This window comes from Humulus lupulus, chromosome 5 (assembly GCF_963169125.1).
Source record: "Humulus lupulus chromosome 5, drHumLupu1.1, whole genome shotgun sequence".
Taxonomy (NCBI): Eukaryota; Viridiplantae; Streptophyta; class Magnoliopsida; order Rosales; family Cannabaceae; genus Humulus; species Humulus lupulus.
The window spans coordinates 83,551,420-83,564,892 of record NC_084797.1 but is presented as its reverse complement, the minus strand read 5'-3'; the positions used below and the strand labels follow the sequence as shown (position 1 = coordinate 83,564,892).

General features: G+C 32.9%; 2 long non-coding RNA genes across 4 annotated transcripts; both read left to right on the top strand.

Moving 5' to 3' along the window:
* The first annotated feature begins 3,519 nt into the window (after positions 1–3,519).
* LOC133780482 (uncharacterized) lies at positions 3,520–6,576 on the top strand. Of its 3 annotated transcripts, XR_009869353.1 has the most exons (5): positions 3,520–3,688; positions 3,870–3,934; positions 4,076–4,181; positions 5,081–5,233; positions 5,663–5,718. It is a non-coding gene; the product is annotated as an uncharacterized LOC133780482 (long non-coding RNA). The 3 variants fall into 3 exon arrangements; XR_009869354.1 differs by lacking the exons at positions 5,081–5,233; positions 5,663–5,718 and adding an exon at positions 6,502–6,576 and having other exon boundaries at positions 3,530–3,688; XR_009869352.1 differs by lacking the exon at positions 5,663–5,718 and having other exon boundaries at positions 3,538–3,688; positions 5,081–5,338.
* Positions 6,577–6,706: 130 nt separating this feature from the next.
* On the top strand, positions 6,707–8,590 carry LOC133780481 (uncharacterized). Its single transcript, XR_009869351.1, has 5 exons — positions 6,707–6,892; positions 7,087–7,195; positions 7,422–7,527; positions 8,091–8,172; positions 8,549–8,590. It is a non-coding gene; the product is annotated as an uncharacterized LOC133780481 (long non-coding RNA).
* Positions 8,591–13,473: the final 4,883 nt, after the last annotated feature.

The following is a 13,473-nucleotide window of genomic DNA, read 5'->3' as shown; positions in this document are numbered from 1 at the left end:
CTAACGAACCCCTCGCTCTTAACAATGATTAATTCAATGTAGCTAAACATAGGACCAATAAACGTCAAAAGACCGATAACGATAATATGACATATTTATGGCACTTGAGACTAGGTCACATTGGCTATGATAGGATTCAAAAACTTACAAAGGAAGGCCTTTGAAAGGAACTCACCTTAGGTGAATTACCTGTCTGTGAATCTTGTTTAGAAGGCAAACTGACCAAGCGTCCATTCTTTGCAAAGATCGACAGGGCCAAAGAACCACTTGGCCTTGTGCATTCAGATGTTTGTGGACCTTTGAATGTACAAGCCAGAGGGGGTTTTGAATATTTCATCTCTTTCATTGACAATTACTCTAGATACTCATTTCTTTACCTAATGCATAAAAAATCAGAAATATTTTCAAAGTTTCAAGAATTCTTAGAGATGGATCAGAACCAATTAGGTAAAACGTTAAAGATCTTGCGATCTGATAGGGGTGGAGAATATTTGGATATGTTGTTCCAAGATCATTTAGCTGAACTTGCGATTTTATCACAACTTACTGCCCCGGGTACTCTGCAACAAAATGGTGTAGCGGAACGCCGGAGCAGAACATTATTGGAAATGGTTAGATGCATGCTTAGTTTGTCATATCTACCAACTTCGTTCCGTGGACATGTAATTGAAACCGTAAACGACATTCTCAATGTCGTGCCATCTAAACCAATCCCCAAAACACCTTTAGAACGCTAAAATGGTCATGAACCTCGTTTACGCCATTATAGAATCAAGGGGTGTCCCGCCCACGTCTTGAGGAAAAAGGAAGGAAAGCTAGAATCGTAAACTGAAGTTTGCATGTTTGTTGGCTATCCAAAAGGTACTCGGGGTGGACTTTTCTGTAGTCATTCAGAAAAGAAAGTGTTTACTTCTACGAATGCTACTTTTATGGAAAATGACTATGTCCAAAACTTCAAACCACGCAGAAAAGTAGTTTTAGAGGAGATGATTAAAAATGGACTCCAACCAATGTTCCATCGTCATCAACACGAGTTGATGATGAAATTCCCACTCTTCATGTCCAACAACCGCAAGTTGATTTAAATGAAGAAAATACCACACTATTCCTGAGCAAACAATCACGGAGCCTCATTGCAGTGGGAGGGTTTCTAGGATCCCAATTCACTATGGTTTGGATGAGGAAACCAATATAGTTGTTGGTGACACTGGTGATGATGATCAATTGTCTTTCAAACAGGCAATGACTAGCCTTGAAAAGGAACGATGGCTCGAAGCCATGAAACAAGAAATGGAATGGAAGCACCTAGTGACTTTAGGGCCATTGGGTGCAAGTGGATCTACAAGAAGAAATGAGTTGTTGATGGAAATATCGAGACATATAAAGCTCGATTAGTGGCAAAGGGTTATACCCAGTAGTGTCCCAGAATTTTTAGTTAGCTCAATAGTAGTAGTAGTTAGTATTAGTTTCTAGTATGTTAGTTTCCGTTGATTTTGGTTCAAGCCAGGACTTAGTTGGAAACTCATAGCAACAGATATGGATTTTATAAGTTTAACGTATAGTTTAGAGATATTAATTATAACATATGGTTTGATTAATATTGCTGGTTTTAGAAATATTATTTATTATAACCTAAGGTTTAGATAGAATTAATAAGAGCATCACACTTGTCATAATCATGGTTGTTAAGGATTTAAGTATTTTTTGATGAATAGTTTAAATAAAAGAAAGATCTAGAAGCTCTAGAACCTTCCAGTAGCTATTAGAATCACGTTTTGACTCAGTCAAAGCTGTTTAATCAATTCAAAATATGCTAAAAAAGTGCAAATACGTGTTTGATATATCAACGTATGTCGATATATCGCAGCTATAGGGGCCGATATATCGCCTACGGAAGATACATAAAATACATCAACTTCGCACAAACGAACAAACAGGGCTCGGGAAAATGGTCTAGGTGATATATCGCCCAGGGTAGGCGATATATCGCCCCTAGGAGTTAATTTTAAAATCTTGAGGATTTTAAATTTGAAAATAGCCTTAACCACTTGGACCTGCCTTTGAACGATTTTGACCGAGTTATGGGCATCTATTTAACGAATATTCAAATCCTTTTTCATTTTATATTCATTTATTTATGCAAATTAAAAGGGGTTAGTTTCACTCCTTGAACTCTATAAATAAGACCTAGTACTCTGCCATTTCATTCATCATTCGAGCATTATTTTAAGGATAAGTTAACATACAGTTATTATCTATTCTAGTCATATCATATAGTTGACCATAGGTCAATTCAATCTTAATTCTGAGTGGTTAGTATTCTAACTAATTGTATTATTTGAGTTCTTTGACTTGTTCGTTACCAGCTTACCCTACGGACTAGCCCATACTTACGTCTTGGGTACTCAGTGGTATAATTGAGTGGGAGTGTTAATCATAGATATGAACATCTATAGCTTCTGATGAAGAAGTGAAATGATGGTTTCCTTTTAGTTTGGTTCAAGGTGTTGAATGATAGAGATCTCATTTCAGTAATTAATATTAGTTTACTAAAATATCATTTTACAAGGAACTAAGTGTTTCAAGGATAAAATACAATGAGGGGTAAAATGGTATTTTAGTCCCATCTCATTCTAGACCGTCTATGGAGGATTGAGTTAAAATTATGGTTGTAACAATGGATAATTAATAGCGTATCTATATTTTTTATAGAGCGTTCTATGAATTCAAGAGTGTAATTCCGAGTCTTTAGTGGAGTCACGAGGAATTAATAAGTTAATAAATTTATTTATTAGATTTATGATAACTTATTGGAGTTTGATTTCATAGGCCCATGGTCCCCACTGTACCTTCAATAAAATCAACTTGATAGTTTCAATTAATTGATTTATTTATCTATAAGAATTATCAAAGTTGACCAGGTCAATTTTGGATAGTTTCACAGAGTTATATAATTTAGAGAAGAAAGTAGAAATTAGGGCAGATTTATTAATTAAGATAAATTGGTATCTAAATTAATAAATAAGTTTAAATCAAGGTTCAAATTATAAATAATTAATTTGATGAAGGATTTAATTAATTAAATCAATAGAAAGTAATACACACTACGCCATATACCACTTTCTATAATACATAATTATAAGTTATTGGAAAAGTGTTATAATAGGGAACTAAGAAAGCGGTAAACTTAAAAGGGAGGGGAAAAAAATTGCTGAGTAATGTTAAAATAGAGGGAAACCCACGATTTCTGCCTAGCCCTATTCTCTCAAAACCCAATCCACGCCTCTGTCGCTTTTTGGAGATTACAAGTTGTTGATTGAGGAGAGTTCCGGATGGATTAAGATACACTACTGTGCTTAAGGAAATGAAGATCATATCTATACCTAGGGAATTTAAAGAAAGGTTGGACGAAGGAGGAGAGGATTTCTACAAAGTCCACCACGTCCACTCTCGTCTATATAGCTACTGTGACAATAACGACACGTACGTACATATATCAAATTTATTTTACAAGTGATTCCATTTCATACCATTTTGCAGTAATTTTGTATTTGTGTTTATTACCCTTGTCTAGTCCTTTCTCATTTTCTCAAGAGTATTATGTATCATTAATGGAGAGGAGCTCGAGCTAGAAGATGATGAGTTGTTTGGAGTAGTTCCGGAGAGCCATGAGTTTGCAGGAGAATGGGTACTCTCTCTCTCTCTCCCTCTTTCTCTCTCTGTTAAAACAAAGAATGTACAATTTCACCTTGGCTAACTTGAAAAGTTTCCAACTCTGATGTGGGAGATTTGATCTTGTTTGTGTTGGGGAAACTGCCTTGATTTGTGTAGTCACTGAAGCTTTGTCTTTCTGGCATGTTCCTTTCTAGGTTGTAATATTTCGAGATGGGACATACTTGACCTTGAAAGAAGTTTTTGAGAGTCTGGATCTGAGGTATCATTTCATCTTCCTTTTAACTTGTACTCATCTAATATATGTGAGTGTTCTATTTATGTTTGGACACTGTGTAACCTTTATTTCCATCTCCTTGGACATGGTATGACCTAAATGTTGACCTTTTGGATGGTCACGCAGACAATAGCACATTTCATCGTTTTGACAAGTTTAATCTCAAATACAATCCCTGTGGCCAAAGTTGGCTCATGGAGATTTTTCCTAAAGCATGACAATCTTATTCAAGGTATGATCTTTATGTTTACTTTATAAAAAATGATAAGCCTGGATAAAAATTTTCCCCTTCTCTTTCTATTGGTTCTATTTTGAAATTACTTTCTTGCCGAGAGCAAGAGGAATAAGACTACATAACAGTGTTTTTTTATTCCTTCAATCTTTGTTTCATTTTGATAATACAGTTTGTTGTAGTACTTGCTTCTAATCATTTTCTTTCTCTTCCCCATTTTTTTGGGATGTTCTTGCTTCCCATAATAAAGTTTGATCTTTCATCTTTTATATTCTTCTAATAATTGTTAGCACTTTAATTTTTATATGCTCATAGTATAGTATACATCAAAGGAAAGGCTTTACACAAATTTAGGCCCTGACTTGCATTTTCTTTTGCTAGTTTGCATACTGAGCTAATTAGTAGGAGACATAATCTTTAGTAGAGCTAACTTAGTTTCTTTTATTTTTGTTAGTCTATGTAATATGATCTAGTGTGGCACCACAATTTTTACTATAAGGGAAAGAAAATAAATATAATCTGTGATGTGGGAGAGTTGAATTGATAACTTTGTCCATGTTGTTTTTTGTTGAAGTAGTTTTTATGGATGCTAATAGTTCTGTTAATACGTTATTTAGTTTTGGCCTCTTCTCTTTATGATAAGCCTATTCAAGTATACTAGTAATATCTATTATTGAGTGGCAATCATATTGTCAATACACAGTTGAGGATCACGGTGTCAAGTTCTGTAGTTGTGTTAATAAGTAATCAGTGATTGCTTTGATGTGCAAGAGTTGTCTCTTTTTTACAAATGCACTAAAATGCTGAAAAATGGTGTCTTGTATTTATCCTTGCATTTTACGTATCTCCACTCATACTATCATATGATGTCCAACTTTTAATTGGTTTGGAATTTTCAGGTTGTTGGGTTGGATTTAGTGGATGATGAAAGAAAGCCTGAAAGAACCCCCACAAAACATATGCCCACTCTAGATTAGTGAACCAATGCCTTTAATCCTGCCTTTTCTTACTATTTGTATTACTGTTATGAAAATCTCTACAAATTAAACAAGGTATTTCATAACAGTACACAACTTTTTAGAAAAGTTTCTCTTTACACTGTCTATAATTTTTATGTAATGATTTTTTTTGTTTAACACCTTATTGTTTCTCTGATATTTCTTTGTTGTAAAATTTAAAATTTTATGGATTAATATCTTCAAAAAAATAATAATTATATATATATAAATTATGATGAGTTAGAATTAGATTCTCTAAGTTAGAATTAAGTGTTTTATGTATATAATAGATTAAGAAAATGAATATTAAAAAAAATTATTAAGCATTAAGTACCTTTAGTATATAATATATATATATAAAATTGATGTTTATAAATATATATTTATTGTTGTGAATCTAAAAAAGATGGTATCGCGTCTGTTTTGAACAAATTGTGATATTTTGATGCTTTATTTCTCTTGTTTGTGGCTGTTTTTCTACAGGGGTTCTTCCAATTCTTTTGTTTGCATTGTCAGTTTACTACTATATGCTCCCATGAGCTTTTTGTTTTTGTATTTCTTGAAGTGCCGGAGTTTTATCGTCTCCGCTCTAGCCTCAGGGCTGAGAAAGAACATGCTTCACTTCTTGATGATTTTAGAGAGTTTGATAGAACAAGATTAGACTTGGAAGAGGGTGGTGATTCTGCTGAGCAAGGTCTTCTAAAAGAGCATGCATCTATCGTTTGATTCTGTTTTCAACTAATGTATAAAAAATTCTATTACTTATGCATCTAAGCATATAATTGTATATTTTTATAATTAATAAACGGAGGATAATGTGCTTTAAATTAATTAAAACTAAAGAAAGATATAAGAAGCATCATCCTTTTAATATTAGGCCTAGTAGTTGATACATACAAAGAGTTTTTAACTATGATAGCTTTTGTTTCTGTTGTTTTCTTCTTAAATAAATTAGCCTTCTTTAATGTAATGTCTTTCAACTGAAATGTGATAGAATCAACAATATATATTCAGAGTTGTGTTGTTGAATTAATTATTTTTAATAAATCAGATGTATTTTTATTTGTAGCTATGATATATGAATGAACTTTATTAGGTTACCATAATAATTATGATCATGCAATAGTGCACATCCAAGCAACTTATAAAAGACATTAAAAGTGAAATTGAACGCGATTCCACTCAACTGGTATTGTTGTTATTGTATAGTTTAAGGCTTTTGGCTCAATACAGCATATGTACATGTGTGTGTACGTATATATACATATTTATATAATTGTACTCTTTCAAGTTCATGAAGAAATCTTTTCATTGGTGTCCAGGTTTCACCTTCCCATTGCATACCATGGGCGAGCATCATCTGTTGTAATCTCTGGAACATACATTATTCGATCGAGGTTAGGACTTATGTTTACTATTTTCTCTTTATTTATTTAAGGCTTTGTTATTCTTGTTTGGTAACTGGAAAAAAAGAGGTATAGGGAAAAACATGGACAAAAATTGAACTAAAATTTATGACAGGTTTATGACAAAGAAAATTTTCACATCCAAGCAACTTATAAAAGACATATGTATTGTTACTTTTAGATATTTGGTTGCAATTGAGACAAAGAAAATTCTTGAGATGGAAGGAGTTTGAAATCCATTGCCTCCTTCATTGCACAACTTTTATGTATTGATTGAAACGACAGGCAGTAGCGAGTCTTCTGACAAGTATTGTCCTTTACTTTCTTTTTCCACTTTTCTTCTCTTTATTTATTTTACAATTTTATGAAATAACTTTCCATAACATCCTTCTCGGTGCAATGTTTTCTCTTAAAAAAATGTTATTTTCCCCCTAAATTCCTTTACAACAGATGGCATGTCCATACTAATAAGACTTTACTGTCTTGTTTGGGCATTTCCAGAGAAAAACTTAAAGCTTTCTTAATTCATGCAATGGAAGTTGGCTTGGTTTCTGATGGTGCTCTAGCATAAGACATTAACCAAGCATTATCATTTTGGCGTTTACGTGAGGTATCATTTTGCCTTTAGCTTATCAATAGTGATTATAATATGGGTTGACCATTGCCTTGTTTTTAATCTGTTTAGTTTGATAGAAAATATTAGTTCCAATAGCCATGATTCATTCTCAATTACACAGAAATTTGGAAACAAATGTTTTATTGATTTTTCATCTTTACTTTGCATTTAAAATACAAAGAAACAATAAAGAAAAACGTCTTACGCTATATTGATGCAGGGTTTACCAGAAGCATTGCAAAAATCAGGGGAAGTTTACAAATATGATTTGTCTATACCTGTTGAAAAGATGTATGATCTTGTAGAGGAGATGCGAACAAGACTTGGTAAGCAAACTTTATGGTGTTACTTTCAATAGCACGAATGACAGACTTGACAAAATGTACCATCTTTACAATAGAAGGACTACTGTGCAGGTGCAAGATTGCAGGATATTCCTTTAAGATACCAGTTTTGCTTTTATCTAATGATAGCTTGGTTATGCCTTATTCTTCTTTTTTGAAAATCAGATTGAAAATTAAAATGATCTTGAAAGAAGCAACTGAATGGGTTTCTTCAATTGTACATGAGAGTTCTTGCCTTAGCTTTGTATTTAAAATAAATTTGGGCATCTCTACTATTTGGACCATATTTGTAATTTATTTACATACTAGAGGAAATTAATTTTTTGGACCATATTTGGGCTGTATTGAAAGTGTAAATTTAGAAATTGTAATCTCAATAAGTTTTCTTATAATGTGGGTAAGCTATTTTGGAGAATGAGTCCCAGATGAGTTACTATGCTAGTATATTTATTCTATTTATATTGAGTATTTTTTGGTCTTCTTTTTAGTCAATATTATATGGGTTAGTTTTAATTTGTTGGTTGTTTCATTGCATTGACTATCAGATGAAGTCCACGGCTGGCACCCAAGCTTAGCCTTGGCCCCAGAAGTTGAAGAAGAAAGCTTAGAACTTTTTGTTCATTTCAAGTAAGTAAATAAGCTTCTTTTCCAAACTCTTTTCCTTTAGAACTCAAATTTTGTATATAATATAGATTTAGCATTTGCTTATGTTTTTGTCTTAGTTCTGATTTTTCTGTTTTTGGATGATGATAGAAAATTGGCTGAGAATTCTGAACTTTCCATATGCTATAGAACTCACTTTTTGTATATATATTTATATATTGGTTGAGATATCTGAACATTCCATTTACTTTTGGTTTGAGTCATAGATCTATGATAAATAAAGTTATAAAAGGCCATCGATTGTAAGAATAAATCTGAGTTTATAACCATTTCTTATATATAGATGATTATATATCTAGGTAGGTCAGGTATTAATTAGTTTTCCAGTAAATAAATGCAGGACTTGATTCTTCTTCTAGTAGTGTGGGTAGTATTACCTCAGAAGTCTCATCAGCTACCAAGAAGAGTCGATTCCTACTTTCACTATTATACCTTTTGTTTCAAGATTTAGAGTCTTGAGATGCCTAAACTTATTATGAATCCCAATACCAAGAGTCTATGTATATATACATATCAGTATATTGATAGATATAACAATAAAAATAAGCTACTAATATTACCAACTATTCTAGATGGTGATACTCTGAGCATTTCAGGTGAAACCAACAGAAAGTTTCTTAAAGCCATGGTGAGTTCTTTGTATATTTATACTCATACATATTCCATTAATCTTCTTATTAATATAAACTAATATGTGTTAATAATTCTGCACTTTGTCAGGTGAAGAGCACAGGAAAAGAATCATTACAATGGGGTGAGTGTGAGAGCAGCTTCATTAGCTCAATGTTCTTAATTACTTGAAAACCATTTAAAACTCACTATGTTTGTGTTCTTGCTTATAAAAATATACATATATATATATATATGGTTGGACTGGCTGGTGGAGTGTAATCAGGTCTCACCTATGGACTGGCCGAAGCTCGAGGAGCTCATGATTGGGTAAGACAGACCACTTTATTTTTAGCTACCAAAAAATTAGTAGGTAAATGTTTTTTCTTTGCTACCAAAATAAAACGGTAATGCCCAAAATAATACATAAAGTTTTCAATTATGTATTTAGGCATAAATAGATTTAGCTACCAAAAGAAAATTGAGATGTGAGATGTGCTTGAGAACTAAAAAGTCAGTTTTTATTTTTTATAATACAGTATCAGAATTTCATATTTTTGTCTAGGCAAGTTATTGTATTATATGTACTTCATTGTTTTGATTTATTTTTTATTGGAGTAGTTGGCTATATTTGGAAATGTGGTTAGATGCATATCAATGTCTGCTTTGCTTGGGAGAGGACATACTTTTACTTTTCCTTGCATGCAGTAGTTATTTATTTAGTTTTTGATATGTTTTATCTGGATTATATGAGGTGTTAGGTGTCAAAATTTAGACAGTAGTAAATTAGTTTAATCTTGTTATCTGCATGATTGTTCTTTCTTGTAAAGAAAGGTTGGTTGTTTGGTAAACTGCATCTATTAATGGATTCCTGACCGTGCAGATCAAAAGTTCAGTTCATTTGGCACTAGGAAAAGTGGGCTTATGTTTTAGACCTCCCAATTGGTAAGAATCATGCTGAAGTCACACTACAAAAAAAGAGTGTTTTATTTCTTTCCGTGGTATCATGATCCAAGCTAAAATTTCTGTAATTTTGCACCCATAACCTCAATTTGAGATATTACTTTGTTGTGATATGACTTATGTGCATTAAAATACATCTCACTTATCAATAGAAGCAAACCACTCAAAAATTTCCTTTTGGAACATTGTATGCTGTGTCCTCTCTTGGAAATAATTTCCATATCATTTTTCTTGAAGTAATTTGTGATGCTAGATAATAACAATAAAATATTTCCTTGTTTGTTTTGCAGATGTGCAAGCAAAATAGAAAAGGATACTTAATTTTGAAGGCTTTGTGTTGGGCAGCTGTATAATATTTTGTGCTGAAAGTAGTAACTTTTCAATATGTTGAATATTTAAGACTACTTGAATACTTAAAGAACATTTTGTTGTTGATGACAGCGTTGAATGTTTTAAACTAATTTGTGGATTGTTAATACAATGTTGAATGTTTTTACTTTTTGTTATTTGAAAATCAAGTTCATTTGATGATGCTAGTATATATTAGAAAGCTAATTTTAATTATATAAATAAAAAATAAAAATATAATAGAATAAATTAGTATTATATAAATGAATATATAATGAGAATTTAAACTTATCTAAATATTAAAATAATACGAAAAATGTGTTATAATATCTATTACAATAACACTTTTTATAAGTAAAGAATTTTGTTATGCAAATTTCATTATATAACACAAAAAATGTGTTATACTAAAGTGTAGTATAACACAAATTTATAAGTATTGAAATGTGTTATATAATCGACTATAAATAATATAATTAAACACTTATCTATTTGTTAAAACAACACAGAAAGTGTGTTATCGTTGACATTATAATAACACATCTGTATAACAGTGATAAAGTGTTATGCAAGGTACCCTGACCTACAATAACATAGTCGGTCTTAACACATCAAAAAGTGTTATGGTATGTTTTGATAACACATTTTTGGTGTTATTAAAAGCATTTTTTCTTGTAGTGACAGGCCTTGATTTTAAGTCCAATGGGCTTATAATCAAATGGGAAATTTCACGGGCCTAAAGCCCATGATAATTTTAACCTAAGGCTATTAATTGGCTATTATTTTATTGATTTTTTAGTTAAATAAATGACCTAAATGAGTCTATAAAAGGAATGTTGTGTGAGAGATGAAATCAGATGACAGACACTGTTTTCTTGATAGGTTTTAGATTCTCTCTAAACATAAGTCATATTCTAAGCCTTATTGTTCTTTTCTCTTCTTCTCTCTGTATCTATCTCATGTGTTGAGAATTGCCCACTCTAGTCTAGGTGATTCTAAGAATACTTTGGAAGACTGTGAAGAAAATTGAAGATCGGTTAAGTTTCTTGGTAATACTCTGCGACAGAAAGGATACAAGGGTTAGGGAAACTGAAGGAAGTACTCATCCACTTTGCTGCATATAATGTAAGTATTCTTATCATTATTTCTCTTTGAATTCAATTTTAGAAACATGTTCTAGGTTATCTGATATTAATTTTTTTAATATTAGATCTACATGAAAATAAATAAAGATCCTATATAACTTTCCCAACATGTAGTCCCATCTAAGACCATTAGCAAAATTCCATTGGAACTGTGGAATGGAAACAAACTGAGTTTGCACCATTTCCTCATTTGGGGCTATCTTGCTCATCTTCTTAGACCTAAGTCACGGAAACTTCAATCAAGTTCGGAAGTGTGCATTTTTGTTGGCTGCACTCTAAAAACAAGAGTTGGTTAGTTCTATAGTCCCAATGATCGAAAGGTATTTGTTTCAACAAATGCGACCTTCCTTGAACATGATTTTATGAATAACTATAAACCCTAGAGCAAGGTAATATTGGAGGAACTCACAGCTGGTAAGATTCCATCACAATCATCTTCATCATTAAATGATAAACGAAAAACTGAGGAAACCGTGATTCATGAAAAAGTAACCAAGTGTAACACCGTAGTGGGAGGATTGTGAGATAACATGTTCGCTACGAACATGAGGCACATGTCCTTGTTTCTGATATAGAAAAGGACGATCAATCAACCTTTAAAAAGGCAATGGATGATCCTAAAATGGAGAAATGCCAATAAGAAAGAACCAAGAAATGGAATCGATGTATTCCGATTCTATTTGGGAACTTTTGGATCCACCTAAAGATGTCAGGCCCATAGGGTGTAAGTGGATATACAATAATAAAAGAGGTTTAGATGGGAAAGTAGAGAACTTCAAAGTGAGGCTTGCAGCCAAAGGTTACACTCATCGAGAAGGTGTTAATTATGAAGAAACATTTTCTCTTGTGGCCATGCTCAAATCCATTCGTATCCTCTTATCCATATCGATTGCCAATGATTATGAGATATGGAAAATGGACGTCAAGACAACATTTCTGAATGGCTATCTTGATTAAAGTATCTATATGGTAAAACCGATAGGGGAAGATCAAAAGGTGTGACAGTTGCTGCAATCCATTTATGGATTAAAGCAAGCATCTAGATCTTGGAATATCACTTTTGATGAAACAATTAAAACATATGGATTTGAACAAAATGTCGACGAAGCATGTGTGTATAAATACAACAAATTAAAAGTGGTGGTTTTCTTAGTTCTTTTTGTTGATGATATTTTGCTCATTGGGAACAATGTAGAGAGATTGTCAAACGTAGAGAAATGGTTAGCTAAAAAGTTCCAAATGAAAGATTTGGGCAAGGTGAGCTATGTTCTGAGAATCCAAATCCTAAGGGATAGGAAGAACAAGCTCTTGACATTTCCTTAGGCTAATTAAATAGATAAGGTGCTAGAAAGATTCTCTATGGAGAATTCCAAGAAAGGTCAATTACCGACCATACATGGAATTGCTCTCTCTAAGGAACAATGTCCCAAGACACCTCAAGAGGAAGAGGATATGAGAAAGTATCCCTATGCTTTAACAGTTGGGAGTTTGATGTATGCTATGTTGTGTACTTGGCCCAACATATGTTATGCAGTTGGGATTGTAAGTCGTTAGCAATCAAATCTTGGTTTTTAACACTGGATTGCAATAAAGCACATTCTCAGGTATCTTAGGACAACGAGAGACTATATGATGGTATATTAAAGGGGTGAGCTAAACTCTACTGGATACACTGATTCTGATTTCTAATCGGACAAAGACAGTCGAAAATCGACATCTAGGTCAGTATTCACTCTTGGTGGAGGAGCTGTGCTCTAGAGAATCATTAAGCAATCTAGCATAGCTGAATCAACCATGGAAGTCGGATACATAGCGACTTGTGAAGCAGCTCTAGAAGCGGTTTGGTTGATTAAGTTCTACACTTATCTGGAAGTTATTCGAGATATGGATAAGCCACTAATCCTGTACTGTGGCAACAATGGAGCAGCAGCTAATTCCAAAGAACCTAGAAGCCACAAGAGAGAGCATATATAAAGGAAATACGATCTGGTAAGAGAGATTTTACACAAGGTGATGTGACTGTTATGAAGATTGCGTCAGAACCTAACCTGGTTGACCTATTAACCAAGACACTTCGTGCAAAGTCGTCCATGGGTCACGTGCGCAATATGGGATTAAGGGAAATGCCTCACTTGCTTCGAGGGAAAGTGAGAGATTGTTAGGATTAATGCCCTAAAAGCATGTAAAGACATTTTATTGG